This window comes from Pyxicephalus adspersus, chromosome 4, assembly GCF_032062135.1.
Source record: "Pyxicephalus adspersus chromosome 4, UCB_Pads_2.0, whole genome shotgun sequence".
Classification (NCBI taxonomy): Eukaryota; Metazoa; Chordata; class Amphibia; order Anura; family Pyxicephalidae; genus Pyxicephalus; species Pyxicephalus adspersus.
Genome location: NC_092861.1, coordinates 123330093 through 123356177, shown reverse-complemented (window position 1 = coordinate 123356177; position 26085 = coordinate 123330093).

Here is a 26085-nt window from a genome sequence, read left to right as displayed (position 1 = left end):
CGGACGAGGGAGAAACATGAGGCTGCAACTAATTTATATTGTTCATTAAAAAAATTAAAATAATAAAAACCTAACTACTTACCAAAAACACCAACTATGGGACATTACAAGTCACCAGTCTTCTTTCTTTTTATCTGTTGCATCAGAGAATCCAGTCTACAGTACCCACAATGCGATGCTTCTTGGTGATGTGCTCACTATCGGCTGCCCATTATGGGTTCCTCACTAGAGTCCTCAAAGGGATTTTTACCGTTTATTGAAGCCTCCAGTGTCACCCAAAGGGGTGGAAAACACACTGGCAGTAGAGAGCAATGGGGAAAAACTTTCTATTGTTTATGGGTGCTATGCAACAGGCATCATGGGGGAATAACAATCATATGATCAGTTTCAGGTTAGCTAACCTTTCACAGTAGTAACATCACCAAATCTCACTCCAAATCCTGTGAGACAGTCATAGGAGTAACAATTTACATGATCTCACATTGTAGATTATTATTTCTCAACTGCCGTGCTTTAACAATGAACAATTTGTGCTCTCAGGTCAGTTTAACTAAAACCAATTATATTTTTGGCAATCTATAAAAGACACATTCTTCTCACTGGTCAGCAACGTAGGAGGCATTCTTCTTACTGACCACTAATTATTATTATTTCTATTATTATTAATAAACAGTATTTAAATAGGTATATTTATATAGCCCCAACAGCTGTTGGGCTTCCTGGGCACAGTCATGTTGTCAGTAAGGGCACTTTCAATTTTCAGGAGAAATTTAGAACAACAGTAATATCTTCACAATCTTCACAAGGCACAATTAGCATTTTAGTTACATTTTGGTTCACTTTTGTGTATTCAGTTTACTTCAAGAAAGTTCAAGTTTCAATAATTCCACCAGGTTTTTAAATATGTATGTGTCTCTTTTTAAAAGGGATGCAAACAAATGCAAGAAATCACTTCCGTGAAACTCCTAATGTGCTTTTAAAATTTCATTTTGTTTTTTGGGGGGAAAGAACTATTTTATGAATAATAAAATGCTCTAAAATTTAACAATTTCATTTTATGGTTATACACATATTGTTAGTGTTTTATGATTTTTTTCATAAATTCAAGATAGGTAATGCACTGTCAATGTCTGCTTTATAGCAAGCTCCATTTTAAGCATGCAAAAAGCTGTTAATGTAATATTTGATTCTTATAATCGTAAATTTTGGGCTATCTAATCGACAATGTCATGGCTCAGTATGGAACAATGACCACTGTACAGCACAGTGGCAGTCTACTTTTATTTGTTTTATACATCAAATTTGTCATTAAAAGCAAAATTGACAATTACTGATTAATATCAGTATAATAATAATAATGTAATTTTATGTTTTCCTAAAGTGTATGTCAAGACAGAAAACAATAAAAAATATGCAATATATCTCCACGATCCATCCTTGTTTCCCTTTGTTTCTTCAAAGACCAATGAGTACAGAAAAATATTTGTTACATAGTTACATAGTAGGTTAGGTTGAAAAAAGACATAAGTCCATCAAGTTTAACCATTCGGGAAATAAACATATCCCAGATATAAAACCCTATAAGACATAGTTGGTAAAGAGGAAGGCAAAAAGAACCCTGGTACAACTTGCTTCAACAGGGGTAAAAATTCCTTCCTGATTCCATGAGGCAATTGGATGTTCCCTGGACCAACAGTCACTGGTATTTTTACTTTAAAGCCTTAAAACCCAGTTATATTCTGCGCTTCTAGAAATACATCCAGCTTTTTCTTAAAGCAATCTATAGTAGTTGCTGAAACTACTTCCTGAGGGAGCCTCCTTTTTACATCTTTTGTTATATTCTTTATAGGTTTCAAATGATGAAGGTGATCGTTCATTTTTAAATTTTTGGAATGCCCTTTTCTTGTTCCCTATGGCTTTTTTAACATCAGCTGTAAGCCACATAGGTTTTCATTTTAGCCTCTTAAACGTATTACTCATTGGAATATATTTTTCAGTTTGCTTTTGTAGAACAGACTTGAAACATTCCCATTTCTGTTCTTTGTTCTTTGAGGACAATATGATCTCCCAGCCCAAGTCACAGAGAGCCGCCCTTAATAATGGAAAATTTGCTCTCTTAAAATGAAATGTTTTTATCGTTCCTGTTTTTGCTTCCTGTTTACAGCTAACATTAAATGAAATCATATTATGGTCACAGCTACCCAGATTCTCTTCATTTGCACATCCAGGAGAGTATCATTTCTAGTTGGGGCTTCTATAAACTGTACCATAAAATTATCTTGTATTAAATTCACAAATTTCCTCCCTTTTGCTGTTCCTGTAGTGCCATTACTCCAGTCAATGTCAGGGTAGTTGAAATCTCCAATGATTAAAACACTTCCACTTTTTGCTGCTTTTTCTTTCTGTGCTACTAGTTGATTTTCTATTTCTTCCTTAGCACTGGGGGGCCTATAGCAGACTACAATCATTAATTGTGTGTTATTCAACCCCACATTTAGCTCCACCCATAATGCCTCAACCTCATTGCTTTTTTCCCTTCGCAATTTATTCTTTCACATTCACTTTTAGATCACTTCTCACATACAGACAGACACCACCACTCTTTCGTTTGACTCTGTCTTTACAAAAGAGAGTATACCCAGGAATATTGACAGCCCAGTCATGCGAAGAGCAAAGCCAGGATTAAGCAAGGCCAACTAAGTCATATTTCTCTTCACTCATTAAGGCTTCCGACTCCCCTATCTTGTTTGCTAGACTTCTAGCATTGGTGAACAGGCTCTTGAAATCAATGCCGCTTTTACCATCCTTGTTTGGCAAATCATTTTGTTTTTCAGTACAACTAGTACTGCACAATCCAATGTTTGTTTGTAACATGGGAAGCTCCTTACAATGATCCATAATCCTCCCCCCAACTATACCCAATCCACCATCCACTAGTGTCTGACCCCTGACTAACCTTTCTGCCACCTTATTTGACTGACCCATCCCCTCTGTTCTAGTTTAAATATCCCTCCACCATTCCCCTAAATCTTTCCCCTAGCACAGCAGACCCCCTTTCATTTAGGTGCAAACCATCTCTGGCATACAGGTTGTACCCCAATGAAAAGTCAGCCCAGTGCTCTATAGACCCAAACCCTTCCCTTCTACACCAGGACTTAAGCCATGAGTTTAGCTGCCTAAGCTCCTTCTGCCTCTCCTGTGTTGTGCATGGCACAGGCAATATTCCAGAGAATATAGCCTTGGAGGTCCGTTTCTTCAACTTGAAACCTAGTTCCCTAAACTGATTTTTAAAGATCCTCCATCTTCCATCAATATTGTCATTGGTTCCAACATGGTCCTGTCCAGCCTGAACCTTGAACCCTTGCACCAGGGGAACAGCAAACCATTCGGTTGAAGGGATCCGGATGCCAAACTATTCTATCAGTCCTCCTGATGATAGAATCCCCTATGACAACCAATTGTTTTTACCTTCCTGCGTTTCCCTCCCCACCACTACTAGATGTGCTCCTCTCGCGGCTGTTAGGGGTAGCAGTAACATCTAGAGTTGCCACCACTGGGTCTGCCACCTGCACATCTTCACATAACTTTGCAAACATGTTGAAGGTGCTCAAACACAGGGCTGGTCTTCCTTTTCTGGGGGCCCCTACCACTCCCTTTAGTTACATTAACCCAACTCCCTACATGCTCATCCAGATTAACCTCTCCCCCCTCCACATCTAAGCCAATAACTGCCTACTCAGTTAGCAGGAGACCCCTCTCAAGGTGATCCAGTGATTTCCGTATTGCAATGCGCTTCTCCAGCTCTCCAATGCAAGATACCAGAAAGGCGACTAGCACACATCTGTCACAGTGGTATTCACCTAGAATTCCACCTTTCTACCACTCATCTTCCCAGTAACAATGTTGTTTGTTTACATGGAGTTATAAATGTTTACTTACAGTTTGTGCTTACTATAAGGATTTAACTCCATTTGTTTTCAAACTCTTGTTTTTTCTAACTAGTCCACTTGTTTCACAAGCCAGTGTCAGTGTTGGCAGTGTCAGATTTCTTTTGTTTAACTATTACTAAAACTAAATCTTCCCACTCTTATCTCCACAACATCAACACAAATTTTAATGTAGTCCAAGAACTATATAACCTGTAAGTCAGATTAAAGACATATTTACATAGAGTTTGACCTGCCTATTGGTGCTCTTATATTGCTAGTGCTATGCTGACTTCATAGATCCCCCTCCTCATAGACCTTCTTGTTTCTCTATTTAGAAATTAATATCAACTTCTAGCAGAATGTCTAGCAAACCAAAAGATGTTTGGTAGGACAGAATACATTAATCCAATATATATTTTTAATTGTATTATTCATAAGCAAACCTCAAACTCAACTGTCCAGTCCCTTCAGTCAATGGGAGGGATAAAAAGACGTTCAGGATAAGCTCTGAGGTGATATAGTCAAGGGGTACACTGGGCTTCTCACACAGGACTCTCTCCCCACTTCCTTTTGTCAACTCTGGGCCATTTACCAAGCACCATTACTGTGACTTGGTAGGACAATAGTAGTCATGTGTTCTTCCTTGCCTGAAAATTCAAGGTCATTTCTTAGCTGCTGCAGGTAACATAAAGAGGGGGAAAGATAGTATAGGTAAGCACGTGCTACTAGAATGGGAAAGTGCATTAAAGCAAAATTTGGGAGTATGGTACTAGGCCCATAGTACTGTGGTACTAAGGCTAATTCCAGACTTAGGGTAAACCATATTGGTTTACCTGCATGACTAACCACACTCCCAACCACTTCCATTCAATCAAATGGGAATTGTTGGGAAATGACTGCATGGTTACATTTGCTCCTCTGAACTGCACCTCCACTAATGTAAGGTCCTGTGTGGACCTATAGTGCAATTTTCTGCTCCTGGGCATAGATCTGTAAATTATTATTAACATTTATTTAACATTTGGTACATTAAATATTATTTTTTTATGCATTAGGTCCATAAGGTCTGAACATAACATTTCACTAAAAGTACTTGGAAGTGCTGATTGTGGAAGTTTTACCTGCTTTTAAAGCAGTCAATTTGTCCATTCACCTTATTCCTTTTTATGCAGAAATCAAAGTCTTTACTAGACTAAGTCTATACTATATTAGGCAAGCCATAATTTTGCATAGATGGGTTAACTTTTATCTGAATTGTGTGTGTGTTTTTTATGTTATTCCTTGCCATTGTGTCTTTCACTTGACTATTCAGGAACACTTTACTTTGACACTCCAATTTTAATGTCAAACTTTTAAAAATCACAAAAACCCCAGTGAAATAGTTCAAAGCTCTTTGACTAAGACCCTAAAACCACAAACTTTTCTATTATCTGCTGTTTTGCTCTATCCATGCATTAATTTTAGTTTTAGCTTTGTTATGTGAATATGCCTATTTTGTGAACCTTGTATTCTTCTTGATTGCAATACAGATTTCTCCAGATACTCAAAGGAGAAGGCCAAGTTTAATTAAAAAATAATTGCTATAATTACTTACAAAAATAAATGTGTAATTGGCTTTGCCTTTAGTTGTGCTATACTGTTCAGTTTTAAAGTTTAAAGACGGGCCGTTACACTTTGTTATTGTTATTCACATAAAAACAACTTTTGTAAAGATTATATTACAATGTGCAGACAACATTTACGGTACTTGTTTGTTGTTGTTGTTGTTAGTACAACATTATTTGAGGGATAAATTATTTGTAACAATTGTGATTTGTGGTAAATGGTATTTATTAGACTTTGTACTTAGACATAAAATATTTTTATTTAAAAATAAATGAAAACTCTGCAGGTAGCAAGTTTCTTCCTACATTTCTGATTAATTTGTATATAGTAAATGCTGGGTATCAGTAATTTTATTTTGACTAACCATTTAAAGGTGAAATCTATGATAGTGTACTACATTGCAAAATCTAATTTTACTTTTATGCATAACATATATGGTGTCATACGTGACAGTAAATAGGCCTTTGCTTCCTAGAACTCAAAGGAATTACATATACTATTTACCCGTCAAAATGTAGGCACCCCTGCTAGATGGCATTGCTAGATGGCAAGAGATCAAAAGAAAAAAAATTCCAGTCGATTGGAAAAGGGAGGATGATGCCTTCATAGGCAGATAAACATTATAAGCATTATGCTATTGAAAGTAAAGATGATTTTTATCCAGAATTTTTACTTTTCTACAACATATTTGTACAATTACTGAAAAATAAGAGAAAAAGAGGAATAGGATTAGTAACAAATCTAAAAATCTTAAAATTTTTTAACATTTTTAAAAATTTTGAGCTGGCATTACAGATTATGTTCTGTCTGCAATAAAGCAAACTTATCTGAGTATTTGCATGGAACTATAGGTTGCATCACCCACAGAAACAAACATGTAAAATGTAAAAATGTATCTGTGAATATGGAATGGGTAAAGAATGTGGATTTCTATTCCGCTGATCAACAGAGGCAGTAGGCAAGGCTGTAGGCCTGTGTACCTTCCCGACTATATAGCGATCATCCACAAGGTCATCTCAAGAACTCCTAAATCCTGATAGCTGGTTATCCTACTGACCAGGAAAAGTGGGCACACCTATTGCCTCCTCTGTTTCATCTGACAAGCAGCATCAGAGAGTTGTCCCAGCAATGTAGATAAGGATTCCGAAAGGCAGCGATGCAACTATTCTTCACCAAGGCTTGACCAGCCAACTCCAACATACAGCTGATTAGCTTCTCCAAAAGGCTGATGAAAAGTGATCTTAAATGCTGTCTTCTTCAACGTACATGGCTGGGTGTGTTCAAATTACTATATATACCCTTTGAGGCATCTATGTGGATCAACTAACAGCTGCACAAGGTATTTTGAAAACTGCAACGGTAAGCACACCTGCCCCATCAGACTATATATGTTGCATATATGTTATAAAATAGATAACCAAAATGAATTAGACATATGATAAACAAAAAGTAAACAAACACAAGTGGGAGGGCTGCTAAATTCCCATTAAGGGGAGGGAAATTCTCTCCCACAATACATTCTTCTCTATAATGCACACTGAGATGTGCATGCACCAACCCCGGCATGACTGACTGCTGTAAATAAATATACTTAAGTGTGCATGGATGGGAGTTTCTTCGTAATTTCGGCACTACCAATCACAAAATCACAAACCACAAAGAGGACAATGTTCATTTGCAGCTGATGATGTCTGCACCTGTGAAGGAACAAGGAAAAGCAAGTTAATTTAAATAATTGTGAAAAGGCAGGTAAGTTTATTTTATTGTCTGAATAGCCTTCCTTTCTGCAATAAAGAACCTACTTGCTTGAAATTGTTTTTGTTTTTTGGTTCTATTTTCATACATATATAACACAATGAAATGCTCTATGGTCTAACTGTCTCTCACAGCTGTCCCTTCCTCTTGTACTCTGAAACCTGCTAAAATTTTATTAAGCTAATAAAAGGAAACAATACGGTATACATACTAGTGGCATCTGGGGAGAATTTAGCCTTAAAATTTGAGTGTCTTGTAAAGTTTTTTTTTACATATTTTTTGTTGGTCCTAGAGATTTTTTTTTTTGCTTTTGCAAGGCCAGACTGGCAAAAGTAGTCCTAAAATCTTTTTGCCATGCCCAAAATCTCTGCCAGGCCTAGAATATATATATAATTTCTGAATAATTCAATTTAGCACAAAAGAAGCATGTAAGACTTTCCCCAAGCTTGGTGTAACAGCATTATTTCTCCTAAATGAGGGCTCATTGAACTCTGTAATACTTTAAAAGAGTTGTTTTTCTTTTGTCTTAGTAGTTTTATAAACCTTTAATCATAATGATGCTGTTTTGCCCAATGACCACCATATATTGTTTTGATATTTACATGGGTTAACTTCTTTGAGCTCATCTATCTCTCAGCTTATCTATGGATCACAGATAAAAAAAGAGATGACTTATTTCCAGTATATATAATTTAAAATGCAAGTGACTGAGCTGTATTACCAGTATGATTGTAAAAGGTTAGTGGTAGGGTAAAAGAAATGATGCAGACACCAAATTTTAGGGCCAGAAAATTGCAATATTTTATGTTTATCCTAGGTTTCGATAGACTTTAAAACAATTACACCGCCTTTTTTCAATGTTTTTTTTTTTAGTTCCCAGCTATTTTACATTTACTGAATTTTGGTTGGTAAGCTTTGCTCATAGCACATGGCTCTGCTCAAATATACAAAGGCTAGCATGACCGTGAATACGCACATAAACATACTAAATAATATTCATTAAATTATGTATAAACTACAGATGGAACTGCTGCTAGAATTCACAAATGTATTTCTACAATACACTTGTATGTAAGAAGTCCTTTTGATTATTTAATAAGATGACGAAGTGTGCACATGTGTTGTTCGGTATTTAGGAACATTTTAACAGTTATTAAATAAACCCCATTGTGTCTTGTTCTAGTTCATTTGATTTGTTGACTATTAGAATGGGTTTGTTTATATGCTGGAGAGCACCTAACCATAATGCTCCCTGTGATGTAAACTGAAATGACATCCCTCTAATCCCTAGACACTCGTGTTGGGCTTCTGCACGTTTTAAATTAGAACTAATTTCAATTTAATCATTATTAGATCTATCACCCAGATAGAAAATGCTCATTTAGACTACAGAAGCAAGAAAATGTACTATTTATGAACTAACCACCTATTTCCCCCTGTAGCAAAGAAGTTACACTATGACATCTAGAATTAAAAAATATGTGTTAAGGACAGTTAACCCTTTTCTAACTATATCTAATGTTATTCAGTGCTTGGGTACTTAGAATAGTAAGACATTCCAAAATTGTATAACAACTGCTTTCCTTTACACTATAAATAATGTATTAAAAGTTTACTGGTTATTTCTAATTTTTGCACAATTTTTGAAACATTGAACACTCCCCTTTCATGACTTCTATACTGCTCCTATTTCTGTATTAGTTATAGAACATAAAAAAAATACTCCAATGCAGGAGTAAGGCCAACATGTAGTTTACAGCCATTTTAGGGCTCCCATATACATACCCAGGGGCAAGTTTAAGACTTAACCTGTAAGGAACTTACCCGCCCTGCGAGCCCGCGGTGTCCCTGGGGTTCCCAGCCACAGTAGCAGGCAACATGGCCGAGGCTGCTGTCCTGCTCGCAGCTTGTCTGTCTCTACAGGCGGAGGGATCCGCCCTGGCCAAAGTACTGTTCAGCCAGGCAGCAGCCCTTGCATCCCTTTGGATGTGGTTCCTGCTCCCAGCACTCCTTTGCAAGTGCAAAGTAGTGCAGGTCCTAGGGGTACTGTGGGAAGAGGTGCGCGTGTCACCATGCGTCCCTCTTGTACCCCCCGAGGGCGTGGCACTCGGCTGCCTCGCCCTAGGGCGGGACAGAGTTAGTTTGAATTCCCTGCGGCCAATCAGCTGCAGGGGATTTACTCAGTCTCCTATCAGACAGTGCCAGGTGGCGCAAGGTGATTGGTCATCCTGGCCATTTAAGGAGAGCCTGTCCATTACACCATTGCCCGATATAGCCTCTGTTACCACAGTGTGCTTGGGTGTGTCTTGTATATGTTAAACTTTATCTGCTTGTCATCTCCTCAGTGACCTGGTCTGAAACTAACTCTGATTGAACTCTGCCAGCCCTGACCTCGGATTGTTATTGACCATTCTGCCTGCTGCCAGCCCTGACCTCGGATTGTTACTGACCTGCATTTGCCTTATCCTTCTGTACCTTGCTTGATTGAAATTAACCCTTGCTGTGCTGTGCCGCTTTGAATAAACCTGATTCAAGGATATCTGGAGTTGGTTGTGGTTTGTGTGCCCAGGCGCATTACATAACCACAGCATTTACTGATGAATACTGGAAATATGAACTATCTCTACTCTATCAACAGCTGCAATGCAAACTACAAAGCAACAGCAACAAACATCAGCTAACTGAGGTTGGAACACATGCCTTTTCAAATCAATGGATGTGGCTGACTGTTCAAGGGGGGTCATAAGCTGCATGTTGCATCCAAAAAACCACAATGCCACCTACCACAATGCAAACATGTACACAAAAAGCTCAAAACCTCAAAATAGCTCTCTTCTCATACATTTGAATGGGAGTTGTTTGGAACACAGTCAAATAAGTGGTAAACCACTGCAGATTTTCCACAAATTATAAACTAGCCTATTAGATTTTACAGCATTGAACAGCATACATTATAGCACATTTAGTTATTAAAGTATTTTTCAGGGAATATGTGTGCATGCAGATTCAGGCTCCATTTGATGCTTTACTCAACACTGGCACTTTTTTCCAGGTTCCACAATGCTCATCTTTGTCCAGGAACCTAGGACTTATATCATGTCTGGCACTCTTTTCTCAGCATGCCAAAAAAAAATTTGATGCATTTCATGGTGTATGTGCCATGCAGTATAAATAGAAAAAAAAGTGCAAGGAGTATAGGGCTAAGGGCAAAAAAGACTTGTTTCTTTTCTTTTTTTTCACAGCAAGACTTTCCTATCACTTTACATTTTTTTTCATGTACCATGTTGTCGGCACTTACCTGGAAATAATACAGACTGGAAGTCCCCAGCATGACACTGAGCTGAAAATTTCACTTGAAATAAAAATGAGATCAAACAACTAATTCTGATAACGTATGCAGAATTAATATAATAATTTTAGAGTGTAAATTTAAATTATTGCAAATAGCTATTTTTGATGGGTTATCTTTAACATTCATCAGCTGATAGATGTATGTTTTAAAGTATTATAAACTAGTACCAGGGAGTGCTTTAAAAAGTTCAGAGGGCTATTCTGCTGCCTAAAGTAAATGAATTATGTAAGTGCGGCATGTTGGCAAAATTACAAACAATTGATACTGTTAAATACTTCAAATTTTTTGAAAAATAATGGATTGTCTTGAAAGCATTTATATGAAATTATAGGTTACTGGTAGCAAATATCCTCTCACTAAGGGGAATGTAATATAAGGAAAGCAATGGCAGGGCATAACTTGTACAATGGTTTTCATAAAAGAGTGCATTGGCTGCTGGAATTGAATCAGCCTTCCATAAAGAGGTGAATGCCATAAAACAATGTATAAATCAATCTGATAAACAACTCAATGCCCTAACTCAGACATCAGACCTGCTGGATAATAGTGTGTCAGCTCTAGAGTGCTCTCAAACTTCCTTTTCTAAACACATCACCACCCTACATTTAAATATGGAAAATGGGGATAATCACACTAGGTGAAATAACATCTGGTATTCCTAAAGGCATGTCAGGCTCTGATGTCAAAACTGCAATCTCAGGGACAAACCAGACCCTGTGATGTTCTCTGTTGTATATACTTTTAAATGACTGAAAGACAGACCATGGATTTTGTTAGTGCTACTATCTAACTTATACCAGACATTTACACTATACCGATGCCGCATGGTGAAACCTCTGCTTAAAAAGTTTTTTCCCCTTCAAAATCCCATTAGAAAATAATCTCAGATTATATGTGGTTCCTACCAGTAGATGGCACTGTGTTCTCATGTAAAGTGTGTAATAAACTATGCCATCAGAAACAAGAGTTTATTAGACTTTACATGAGGACACCATAGTGCCATATAGTGGTGGCCAACAATAATGCACAAAAGATCATTTAAGAGCAAGTGACCCATCATAACCAATTCAAAAGTACAATGTTGTATTGATTACTCATTTCTCTCTAGCATACTGTACCATTTGCCTACTTGTTTCTATTGCAAGTGCCTGTTTGTTGCACATATACAGTCAAGACGGGCATGTGTATTGTATAATTGCACATGTTTAAGCTGCATTTTGTCACTATTGCTAATTTATTTATTTATTTTTTTGCATACAGTTTTAATTATCTATATGTTCTCTGTGTATCAAATACTAACTTGTGACTACTAGTATTTTGGCTAACTGTTGTCTGTATATTTTCATGATTTCCCATTATTTTCCTCATGTACTATCCCAGTGGATTACCTGCAGAACTGATACTATCATGCTCTTATATTTCAAACAGGAACTGGAACGCTGCATGCATTGCTGTTTTCCTCTAAATTTTGCCAAGCTGTGCATAGTTTGGGGCAACTTTAACATGAATTAAATAGAAACTGCTGGCTTTATTTTAATGTAACATATATCAATAATTTTATCAGTAGCCTCTCTTTAATATATGATTTGTGAAAACTAATCAAAAAGCAGAGTGGTAATCAGTCAGTTGATATGCATTTCTGATGAGTTCCTATACCTATGCAGGGTGTCGCAGAACTCCCTATCCTGTACCAGAATTTGGCCAGACTCTTTAACACTGAAAATTTGGGCTCCTATCTTTGGTTTCTGAACTAAAGAAATCAGATGTGTTTTGATGTGAAAAAATTGAGTTCTTATGACTGCAGTGTCTCAGTAGACGGGGATATAAGAGGCATAAACGAATTTCTTTTACATATATCCCTGTACTTATGTATACTGTAATTTAGGAAGCTGCCATCTGGACGCCATCTCTGCATCTAGGCTAAGAATCAAGGATGGGGTTTTACATTTGTTAAGAATGTCTATATTATTAATAACCCTTCGGGTGTTATCACTTGCATGACGAAAGGGGATAAAACCAGTTTGGTCCCCATGCACCAAATATGGCAGGAAATTAGAGAGTCTGTTGGCCAGCAGTTTGGTGTAAATTTTTAGATTCAAGTTAAGTAGTGCTATGAGTCTAAAGTTAGTGCAATCTAACAGATCTTTACCCGGTTTGGGTATAACCGTGATATGGGAGCTGGAAATGGAAGGTGCTATGGGTTTACCCCGCAAAAAAACATTAAATAAAGCCTCTAAGTGTGGGAGTAATTATGGTAGAAAGGTTTTGTAATATAAGTACGATAGATTATCGGGACAGGAGCTTTATTAGAAGGAAGATGAGAGATAATTTTAGAGATTTCTTCCTCGCTAATGGGATGGTTGAGGTGTTCTAGGTGCTCTTCCGACAGATGGGGGAGTTCTAGTTCTGCTAAATAGGAATCTATTTGCTCCTGCAGAGTGCTCCCCATGGAGTTCTGTGCTTGATGCACAATCTGATAAAGTTGAGTGTCATAGGTTTCAAAACAGGAGGCTATACAGAACGGATCGTATTCTATTACCCCATGTTCGTCCTTGATGGCCATGAGAGAGGAATTAATCTGTGCATCCTAATTTATGTGCCAATAGCGTATTTGCCTTGTTACCTTTGTGGTAATATAGTTGTTGGGTACATTGCATCATCCAACTGACTTTCCTCAGTTCCAGAGCCCTCAATTTAGAGCGGAGGGTAGTCACCACCTATAGGAGACCCAGTGACAGCTTATTGGCTTCTCCTCTGCAGAGCGTAACTTCCGCTCAGAGTGCAAATTGGAGTTTTATTTTAACCGAGAGCTCAGAGCCACACACTGACCTCTAATAACCACCTTATGAGCCTATCAGAGTGTATGCGCCACTGAACCCTTGTTTTCAGTAAAATCATTTTGAATACCTGTAATGAGGACAGATTTGGTGTCTTTATTTTTAAGGAGAAAGTCATTCAGTACCCAATGGCAGATTCTAGTTTTAGAGGGGGCGAGAAAAACATCCAGGGTGACCTGGGCATGATCTGACCAAGTAATAGGATGTATGTCAGCAGATACACTGTTCCGCAGTAGCGGAAGGTTAATAAAAATATAGTCAACGCGAGTGTGAGTGTGGTGAGGCGGGGAGCAAAATGTGAACTGTCTACTGGTTGGACGCTGAATGCGCCAGCCATTGTATAATTGGTAGTGTCTAATGAGCTGTTGAAAGACCTTGGATTGCTGCAGAACAGAAGTTGGCGGAGGGGATGTGAAGGTAGACAGCCTATCCTGTGTTGGGGAAAAAATTACATTGAAGTAATTTACCCCTGAATATCAGGTAGGTATGGGTAAACACCTCCAGTAAAGCCAGTATCTTGAAGAGAATTGGCAGCTGACACACATTAGGAGCATAAATGCTACACAAAATCAAGGGGAATCCTTCAGCATACCAATTAGGATTATAAATCAGCCATCAGGTTCAATAACAGAGCGAGTTAGTGTAAACTTAAAGGAGTCCTTAATCAAAATGGCAACCCCCGCTTTCTTTCTAGAGGGAGAATTTGCCATATGGGCATGCAAGTAATATTTTGAGGCAAAGTTAAAAGTGCCTGTGTAATCATAATGTGTCTCCTGCAGGAATATAACCTCTGCCGAATGGTGTTTAAATTCCCTGAGCACCAACTTCCTCTTATTGTTAGAATTCAGACCCTTAAAATTGAGAGAGAAAATTTTAGTCACCGTTGAAGTACAATATGATTAGAACCATGTTACAATGTCCACAGTTCTTAGCAAAACAGGTAGAGAGGAAAAACCCTACACCTAGAATAGCATCATGAAGTAGTGAAAATTGGGGGACCACCAAGCCATGCCCCCCTTATTAGTCTCTTCTAACCATATATTTAAATATCTGCAAGGGGCTATTAAAATAAAAAAAAATAATATTTTAATTCTTTTATAGAGATAAATTAGAAAACTTTAATATACTTATTTGAAATGTTATAAGTGACTTTTTGATATAATAGAAAAATCTATTTTGGGTTAACAAATTTTTTTAAGGTATATGACTTGATATTTTATTGTATGACTTAGCCTTTCATTTCAGCCCAACTTTCCAAAATTTATTAAAAATATCAGCTTATCAAAATCTGATAACATTTGATTATACCTAGCAATTAATATTTAAATTAAAAAGGTTACACGTCAAAGCACATTTTTAAGAACCACAAATGCAAACATTAGAACAGGATCACTACAAAAATAACCAAAATGCTTAAATAATTTAAAACCCTCTGTGGTGTGCACACCCCAAATTCAAATCTTTACTGGGATGATGTGCTTGTAAAAAGTTTGACAGCTCTTATAATTTTAAATTGCTTTGCACTGAGTGTGCCCAGAAACTTGATCACTTTTAAATTCAAGGGCTTATAAAAATTTGAAGTACTTCAATAATTTTAAATTGCTAGGCATACAGTGAAGACTGATTTAAAATTATATGATGGCTTCAAAAATTTTTAAAAAGGTCTTCAATTTAGAGGTAAATCAAGTGGCTTTATAATTTAAAATACCCAGTTCTGATTGAACTTTTTAATCTATTAATAAATAAACAAATGTTTCATTTAGTTGCTAGGAAATGTGTCAATATAACAATATGTAATAAGAAAGACAACTAAAAGTATACAAAACACATTGAAAGGGTTGTATGATTCTTTAAAGCATGAATAACTTTGGATTCATCGTAACAATTTGACAATTTGTCTGGTCTATGAAGCGTGTTCTTTCTTTATTCATAGAAAGGCAATTTGCATACAAAATGTTTATATCGCTGACCAGTACTATTAGCCAAAGTGAATATATATATATATATATATATAAATATATATATATTTATATAATATATATATATATATATATATATATTTATAGGAATGAGCGAGAATGCCTCTGACATAAAATTTCCCTGAACTTCCAATGGATCCTCCAAATTTCGACAAACCGATTTCATGAATTCCATTGAAGTACAGGTTCCCACGTTCCCTGGGTTGATAAGTACAGCCCAATGACCATGGGAACCTGCTGTCACAGCTAATTGGAGACACGCGAGTGCTTCCAATCAGCTGTGACTCCAGATGAACTCTCAATTGAGTTTTACCAATGAGAGTTCATCTGAGTTTAGTTCCCAAGGTCACTAGGCTGATAAGTACAACCCGAGGAGTGTGGGAACTTGCAGTCACAGCTGATTGGAGACACGCAGGCTTCTCCATTGAACCAGATTGGTCATAATGAACCAGACTGGTCATTTAAAGAAGAACTGTATCACATTATTGACGTTGGTAAAACAGAGCAGGAGCTTATGGTATCCAGAGTATGAGTAACATGATCAAGCATAACTTGGGAAAATTCTGTGAAAATGGCAGCTGCTAAAGCCCATGTATGGTAAATTTTGCTTTTTGTTTGCCTTGAGTTCCCATGCCAGGGAACCCCAGGCAATATCTCGATCTAAAAGTGGAATTATTTATATTCTAAGTAATTACACAGAGGGGCAGAAAATACATAATTTTATTATGAATCATATTATTAATTCCATGGACAGCGTTCAAAATAAGACATCGATTGCACTCATCCTATAGGACCCACATGGTTTGCATTGTGGAATTGACTGTTGGACTGTTTTTTTTTATCTTACATTTCTACATGCAGATGTCTAAATGATTTATTAGGTAAACTAAGCTTTTCATATATCAATGGCATCACCAGACCTAAGCACTCGGGCAGTTGTGTCCCAGTTTAAAAGGCCAATACAGCTAAAACATATGCTGGAGCATATGAGGATGTTATTAATAACACTCAAAAATATATGCTGCATGTACAAGTTCCTTTACCTTGAGGGATCATGATATATTGGGCTATAAAGTAATATTTGTTCTATAGGAGAAAGTCTATTGTTTCCCATTAAGTATGAGTGGCACATTTCTGCAAAAATCAATCGAATCGTGGAAATTACATTTCCATACTACTGCAGAATTTCTGCAGGGAGTGTCTTTAAAACCGCCATGTGGTCAAATCTATGGAAACTTGTCTTACTCATTTGGTGATGGCTCTCCTATAAGTGAGTATTGTTAGTTGTGGTTAATAGCGAAGGTGAATTTATATCTCTGGATTACACTGAGTCTACTTATTTTTAAAAAGTTTTTTTTCGCAAGTGTGTATGTTTCTATTTATACTTAATTCTTGGGGAAAAGGGGTACTAATGTACTCCTGCACTTATTCCCCTTGAAAAGGGGAGAGTATTTATTAGATTGTTTTTAAGGAGGAATTTCAGATTCTACCACAAAACTCCCCAACAAAATCACACATGCTCCTTTTCTATGGCTTTTCTGTTTCGAGAAGTCTCTTATGTTGCCATGAAAAAGGGGAGAAGCAAGCTTGTATTCCCTTCATCACGACCATACCAAAGTTTATGTAGCGTCTACTGTGGGAACTGTACCCTGTACTAATATTCCAATAAGTATATTAATATGTCAATAAGTCTCCCTGAAGTCACTCACAATCATTTGGGGAACAGGTTGTTGTATCAAGGTAGAAGTATTTTTGGTACTACAAGTGTCAGAAAGGGTTAAAGAATGACACAAAACACTGAAGCACTACTTAAATAAAAGTTAGTACTAATCTTTATTGGGTGCATACAATGTTATTGGATGTATACAACCGTTTAAGCAGCAAGATCAACGACTAGGTTTACCCAGGAAGGGCCTATTTTCACATCTTCTAACTGTAATTGTCAAGCAGGGAAAGGCTGGCATTTCTTTACGTGTATCCAGAAAATGTCAACTTCAGCACTCTATTCTATGATATCAGGAGTTAACAAATATACACTGATCTTAATCAATCGAATCGATGTATGACCATTGCTAGCTCACGTTGAACAAACCTCCTTGTTACATTAAAATGTGAAAAAAACTTGCAATTGTTAGTATGAGATTATATTTTGTATATTACCAGCTGCTTTCTTTCTCATGACCCATCAGGCATAACAGCCGTAACTTTCTTCTTATCAAGTCACTCCCATCGCAACAAGTGTGGGAGGTAGGATACAAGATGTTCACAAAGGCACGGACCAGACAGTTTACACAAATCCACCTGTACATCCACGATACGTGTATTCAGTATGTTTTGTTAATTTAACTTGCTAAAAAAGATTAACTATTAGGTGGGTCCCTAGTGGATTATTCGGAAAACCTCACAAATCTTGCTACAGTTGTAGGGTTGAGGCACTGCCCCTCAACTAATGTTCCCCCAAATGTTGAGAGAATACATGGGTCCTGGTACCGTCACCGTCCCACTTTTCCTGGAAAGTTAGACTGAGAAGAGTTTGATTCTAATATTAGGAAGGACCCAACATTTAGATTTAGAGTAATCTACAAAAATATTTCAAGGATTTTTGTATTTTTAGATTACTTCTATACAAAAAATTGAATAGTGGTAACTGATTTGGGCCAAAAGCAAATAAATCTTGAAACAAACTACATTCTGATGCTGATAAACTAAAATCCCAAGCAAATTAACCCCCATAGCGCACTTGGCATGCAATCCCAAAGGTCTCACTAAATGTCACCCCCTCTGCCACCTCCGAACAAATTTTGGTGAAAATTCTCTTTTCAGGGGCTTTGCTAATAATTTGAAAATACCACCATAGACCTTAGTGCAACAAAAATAGGAACAAATCTGATTTATCAACTAGATGAAAATGTGCTATAATGGAAATATCTAATTTCCATTTATTTAAAGCTGATCTCTAGGTTGTCCCTTTCTATCCACAACCCTTTAACTGTTTCCTTCCATTATTTTATAGTATTTATATTAGATTGCACCACATCTCTAGCATTGGGCCTGATTTAATAAAGCTCTCCAAGGCTGGAGAGGATACACTTCCATCAGTGAACCTGGATCATTCAGCAAACCTGGAAATATTTTCTAAATTGTCATTTCCTATTCCAGCTCCATTCCAGCTTTGCCTCATCACCCAGGTTTACTAATGAAAGTGTATCTTCTCGAGCTTTGGGGAGCTTTAATAAATCAGCCCCATTGACTGTTTAGGTTCAAAACTGAAAAATTACACTTTTATTAATACCAAGTTTAAAACAATAAAAGAACAACAGAACAACAGTACAATTACATATGTGACCAACGTCTTAATCATCATACATGGATAATGTGTTCATATATATATATATATATATATATATATATATATATATATATATAAAACTAGTAGTCACATTGCAGCTCAGATGAAATTTGCTATGATGATCCGGTAAAGTACAAAACTGAATAGGATCATACAGTTGATAATTTATATTCAGGAGTTACATTGATTCTGTTACTTCAGATACTCAGCGTTTCTGTGAAGTAAATGAAGAGGAGGGTGGTGTAATGAATAAATCAAAAGCAAACATGTCATATCATTTGAAACAGAATTCACAAATTAATCAAACATTTAGATTTTCTTTACAATAATATAAAAATAAATATTTAAAACAAAACATTTATCTAATTTTAAGTACACCTATGGGGTTCTTCTTTTTTAAAATGTAAAAAAATAATAAATATATAAAATGAAATTATGCATGACATAAGAAAACAATAAAATCAGCTTTAAACAAGTCAGGATTTAGCATTAAGATGTTGATTGGTAAATTGGCTTAAAGAAGACTATAAATCAAAGTCTGTTTGGGTGATAGTTACATTACATATTCAAATCAGTGACAGAGAGGAATTGATGTGATGAAGGTATTTTGATGCTGTGTTAAATTATGTAATAATGTTAAAGGTTATTAAAAAGAAAGCTGGATAGTTAAAACACAGGATGAAGAGGTAAGAGCAAAGGTAAGCAGACCTCAAGTAAAAAAAATGAATTTGGAAATCAGTTAGTAATGCCAAGTTTTGTAGCAATCGTTTCATCAATCATATTTATCTTTTTACAAAGTATTTTATTTTTGTATTTTAAAAACCATGTTCTTCAGAATTTTCAAATTCAGTATATTGCTCTGTCTCTGCCTTACAGCTAGCAGACCTGAATATACAGATTAAATTTATGTATGAGAACTGCTTTACCTGTCAAATTTTTGTGTTTATTTGCATTTAGTTGTGTAAAACCCTTTCTGAAAGGGAAGGGGCCTGACCTTTTGTCTCTGTAGTTTTAAGATTAACCTATAGATCTCCACACCCCTCCTTGTGTTCTGCTGTACAGGAATGATTACAAGGGAACTGTACTAATTCAGTTCAACAGTACCTCCATGATGCTCATAAGAACTTGGGAGGTTGTGCACCAAACACCAAACCTCTTACACACAAGTTTCACTCCCTGCTTATGTTTTTCAACCTAATATTCCCTATTTGGGTACATTGAAGTGTTTCCTCCAGTCTACATGCAATTGTTGGGTATTGCATTGGTGAATTGCATCAAAACATAATTTATCCAGTATATGCTAGTGTTGTGAGGTATGCAAGGCCAAACGTAGTTGGGTTTTTGCAGCAACCTCCTCTATTTTACCTGAGGAAGGGTTAAGGACCTGGATGTGGCTGTGGTTCATGGTAGATCTGCAGCTTTATAGATCTTCATTTGGGATCGAGATCTAGAGTGTATTGGATGGAATGAGCAGACTCCTACCTGTTTCCTGGCCAGGATTTGGAGATGGCTGAGCACCACCTGCCAAATCCCATTAAAAGAAAATTGCCACTTCAGACAGAAATGGAGCTGGAGCCTGAAAGACAGGATGGGAGTTAAGCACCTCCTGGGATACACACGTCAGTTTTCCATGTTCCTTACCAACTGAAAACGTTTTTAGCAATTTAACATGAGAAAGTGATGTGTCCCCTATATCATAAAATTATGGTATCTACAGCAAGCAGCATAATAGACTGCGTATTGAAGTATTATTTTTTTTGTACTCAGAAATAGCACTATGATGGTAATTCTTGCACTTTGTAGTACTGTGTTGTACTGGCAATTTGTAGTAGGAACCTGATATTTCCTACTTTTATGCCACTTCCCACCTATTCACAGTATATACCATGCTTGATATAATTAATATCTATCTCTGGGAATAGGGGAGTTTTACTTTAATATTTTACAGAAGTTAAAATAACGTGAATTACATACTAGCAGATTAGCAATGGTTTATTCACAAATTTCCACCAGTTGTGATTCAGCTTGATCTGCATCAAAACTCAAACTTGGTGGAACAATTCATCACTCTTAGCAAACAATAAAAATCTGGAGAAAATGGATACACCAAAAAGACACAGTAAGGTGAGGGATCGTGATAAGATAGATAGATAGATAGATAGATAGATAGATAGATAGATAGATAGATAGATAGATAGATAGCTGGACAGATAGACGGATAGATATTCAGATAGATAGATAGATAGATAGATAGATAGATAGATAGATAGATAGATAATGCGGGTCTAAATTCTTGTCTATCTGCATGAGTTCTATACCTTTGAGAAACAATGTGGCTCCACCAGTCGTTAAATGTCACGTTGTTCATGATCATGTTTTGTTAAAATTACCTAGGTTTACATGGACCTTATTTTACACCACAAACATTGCCACCACATTAAATACTATTTAAAGCAAGTGTATCATATTAACAAGTGAGAATGCTTAGGAATGCAATGTGACATGGCCAGGATAAATGCTAGTTAATCACTATTGAAAGCGTTCAATAAAATAAAATCAATAAGTGTTCAATAGAATAGAATATAACTCAATTAAGAGACGCACAAAGAAAAGCGCCATCTGACCTTGTCCTTCGAGGCATATTTTCTTATCTGTACTTCACTGCAGCTTATGCATTTAGGACTGACAAGAATGCATTCTCTTAAATGGTTCAAAATCATGGCAGTGACCACGAGTGTTATTATTTAATTAATCCATTACTGAATTATTCTATCATTGCTATTCTGCTCTACATCAATACTTTGTTTCATAAATGTTATTCATTTTAATTTTCTCCCTGCCCTTTCCTTGGGTTAGCTAGATAGCTACACGGAATCTGTTTGGTTATTAATTAAGGAGACTTTGATGGGATTAACAAAATTGTTTAATTTGTATGGCATTAGTGCTTTTTGAAGTGATGTTTGAAAGTGGTCTAATCACCAATTTGTCTTCATAAGCTGCTATTTCTAAGAATACCGTAAAAGTTTTGATAGAAGTTAGTGCGTTGATTATTTTTTCACCTTGACGCCTGATCTTTATTCTACAGTCGGTGTAATAAAGCCTATTTTAATGGATCTAAAGGACCCATGGGTGAGATGTATTTACTCAACAAAAGGTTGAGCTAGGTATCATAAATTAAATTTAACTGATTTCTTCTACCTGTAATAAACATACAGTACAATATAGGTAATAGGTATGAGCTGTAAACAGTGAAATATTGTTTTTTAATCTTAACCCCTTAATGACCTCAATATTTTTAGGTTCAATAAAACATTTCTGGTGTGTATAGGTTAATTACTGTATTATATATTTTTATGATTTTAGGTGATTATTTATTCTTTTTACTGTTACATGGCTATTGTGTATTAATAACTATATATATTGATTTGTTTTGTTTCTCTTGTGATATGATCATTTTAAAGTCTTTAAAGTGATTATTTGATTTGTTGTCATGTTTGCAATTTCATTGGCATTTTTATTTCAACACTTAAAGGAATAATTTTCCTTAATTATCTCACCTCTGTCTCCTCTTCTTTCTGCAACAATTATTTAAATGATCAACTATTCCTAGCATATTCCTAGCATATTCAATATAAACAGATGATCGGTGGAAAATTAGCGTCTAGAAGACTTCAAATGGGATTCAAATATAAAATCAGGTTTGTCAAATTTTAAATCCCCCAACTCAAGATATCATTCACTGATCATGAACATTTGCTCAAACAATGAGCATTATTAAGGCAATATGTATAATAGGTAAGCTGTAAGTAGAATGGTATTATATGTCGGGTCTGTATCAGACATTATTTACTTACTCACCGAATGTTTGAAAGCTGATTTTTGCAAAAACTTCATAAAAAGTATATATATGACAATTTTACCTATTATTTTGGCATATTGTTTCCAAATATTTTAAAACAGACATAGTTTTGACCAAAGTTTTATGATATTCCACAATACTGAGGCATTTTCATTTTTATTAGGATTTATACAATATAAATTGACAAACAGAATTTACAATGTGTTGTACTCACCAGAGAAAAATTCATGCGCCCTCTTACATATTTATTTGGCTCTGAACAACAATAGACATTCTATGCTGTTTATTGCTTTACCAGGAACTGAAAATTGTGATTTCTACGAAACGCTCTTTATTTAATGGCATCATAGGACTTTTTTTTAACACTGACCATTAATATTGCACCTTACAATATTTTATTGAAGAAACTTCATACATCATAACTCTGTGTAGGGCATTCTTCACTACCTATGCACAGTATACAAGGAAATATACATTTGCTTTAATGTATCAAATGGGCAAACATTCTGGCCAGTTTTCAAATCCTTTCTAATCAACTCACAAATTGTTTTTTGTCAGTACCATTGTAACTAAAAAAAGGTATGCTCACCTTGGCCACTTTAGCACAGCATGTGGGCCCTGTAGAAGGCTGATGCCAATTTATATGTCTATCTATAATGATCAGGAACTTACTAAAAGATATATCTAAACAACCATGCACCAATGTGCTTCTGGCTAGCATGGTGGTAATAGGCTCTCCCCAGCAGGGAAGCCTCTATGTGTGACTCTTTGTAAAAAAAATATTACAATTTTATAAAAAGCAAGATTCCCATTGAATGCTGCGTTATGGTCAGGAACCAAGAAGTAGTATACTTACCTCTCTTTGGCCACAGGCTCCCTAAGAGGGGGTTCGCAGGGCAGTGGATATTCTTACTTGTTCATTAGTGTGCAAGCTAAGTATTTAACCTATCACTTTTATTTAAAATAACCACAACAAAAGTTGGAATAAGCTTTAAAAAATTTTAGTATCCAGCACTAGTATTAAAATCCCCCCCACCACCACCATATGTTGTGGTTTCCTTCTCTATCCTGCACTACCATAGGGTCAATGGCTGGCACCAAACCCCTTTCACATCTTCAACCACCTCCCAACCAATAAACACAGCAGCTTTTGGTTTAAATGGCCAATCTTAATAAAATACTGTTTTCATAAATACCATAACAAATTGTTAACACAATACCACTAATGTGAACATACCTTAACAAAAGATAACATTAATTTAACATTAACCTCACAATTACCAACTCAGACTCTCAACTTAACCGTACTGGTTGGTGGCCCTCGAAGGGACCCCAATTACACATGTAGTCTGCTTCCGCCTGATGTGAATTGCTCCCAGCCACCATTTCTGCCAGCTCGGGAAAGATGTAACCCCTTTAACACAGACCACCACCATATTTTATCCAACAAAAACTTTTCCAAAACCATAGAGACTCCACACCAAAGATGGGTCCCCAACTCCACTGTAATCATACGAAGGAACACTGCCCCTCGAGGACCTCAACTACTCAACCCTATTTCACTATTCCATCTGACCTGTAAATATTTACAAATATTACTCCAAAAAACGGACGAGCAGGCAGGAAACTTTCTCCTGCATTCTTTCTAATCCAGTGGCCTTGCCACTTCCTCTTCCTCTTTTAACACCTTAACCCCTCCTTCACTTTCCACCCCCTAAACCTAACCCCTTCTAGATTCCGAAACTAACCTATTACCCTATCCTGTCTGCCCAGCCAGGCCAGCCTTCCACTATGCTCCCTTAACTCGCTCACTCCAGGCCTGATTTTATCTCTTCACCAGAGGATTTTGACGATATAAGTATCATGCAAGTGCCGATTTTGCAGAGAATGACAAACAATGTCAACGTTCAAGCTTTAAAATAATTAAATTGGTCAAATCAAACTGAGGATATGATGAATATGATATGATGAAAATAAGCATGTTTTCATGTATCTTTTATATATCAAGGGTAAATATGTAGTAAAAGGAAAATATAAAATGATTGTTACAGTTCATAATAATATTGACGATAATAACAATACTTATCATTATCATTTTCTATTAAAATCAAATATTGTTCATCAAAGCTACAAATGTTTAAAGTGCACAAAACAGTTGAAGCATTTACAAGGGGATGGGCTATTCTTTTGTGTGCAATTTTTATTTAAATCAAGTCTAGCTTTACAATAGGTAGTAACACAGCAAATACAATATAGAAATTCAATGCTCTTTACATTTGTTCTTCCTTGCAATGTGCTTATTTCAATCCAAATCCTTTTTTTTATTTTCATCATGCAAATGTAGGCTTTATTATCTCTACTACATAAAATGAAAAAAAAAATGATGTGAGCCTGTCTGAGCAGATCGCAGACAGAAAGGAATTGGTGCTTAGGGACAGCAGTGACATTAGTAGCACATGCTTTTTCCCTCTCTGGCTTACAGTCTCTCAGTGACCGGCTATTCCTCTCATTCTAGCTGTAATGGCCTGCACCTCCCGTCATTTACATAATACTCCTCCGACACCTTTACTTTAGTCATCAATCACTGTACTTTCTCTCAGTCTATCTTTTGTCTGAGCATGTCTCTCCTTTATCAGGCCATGCACAAAAGATTAATTTCACAGTTTTTCTTCTTCCTTTCTTTCTCAGCAAGATACAAAGCTCAAGAAATGACAGAAGCAAGATAATGAAAACAACAATGCAAGCATTTTTTTTTGCTCTTGCTGGTTGAATCAGTAGATACTTTTTGACCTCATTCTGTGCTGTACTTCTCTTTAAAAAAAAATCAGCTTGGTTGCATTATTCGGAGATAAAATTATTTAAGAGTTTACCTGAATTGATGAATGTATCAGAATAATGCTGCATTTGTTTGGGGAGAGAAATGAAGGCATAGTGGGATATTAGTTATTAACTCTCATCTGGGAAACAAAAAGGGAGGTAAATTAAAATACAAAGGTTGAATTTACATTTTCAATTAAAAAACACAACATATAGCCCTCCAAGTTACACTGCATTCTAACATGAAAAACGTACATTTAAGCTCACTCAGGGTGATGTCACAGGCCTTCCGGTGAGATACTGAAATTTTTTAGGATTTCCCAAGAAGATATTATCATCATTATCTTCTAAGATTTTAGATTCTTAGCATTCCCATGAACTGGCCTGATGACACATGACAGCATTTTGCCTAAACAGGGCTGTACAGGGTTTTATGTGGTGTTTTTTAAAAGTGATTGCATGTTTACCATGTGGATTTGGTACCATTACGTAATTTGATGCCAAGTCTGTTTAAGGCAGTGAAAGTCCCGTAGTTCATGGTATTTCTTTTCTGGCCCTTAATCTAAGCCTGTGGAAATGTAAAGAATTGTATTAAACGGTTAC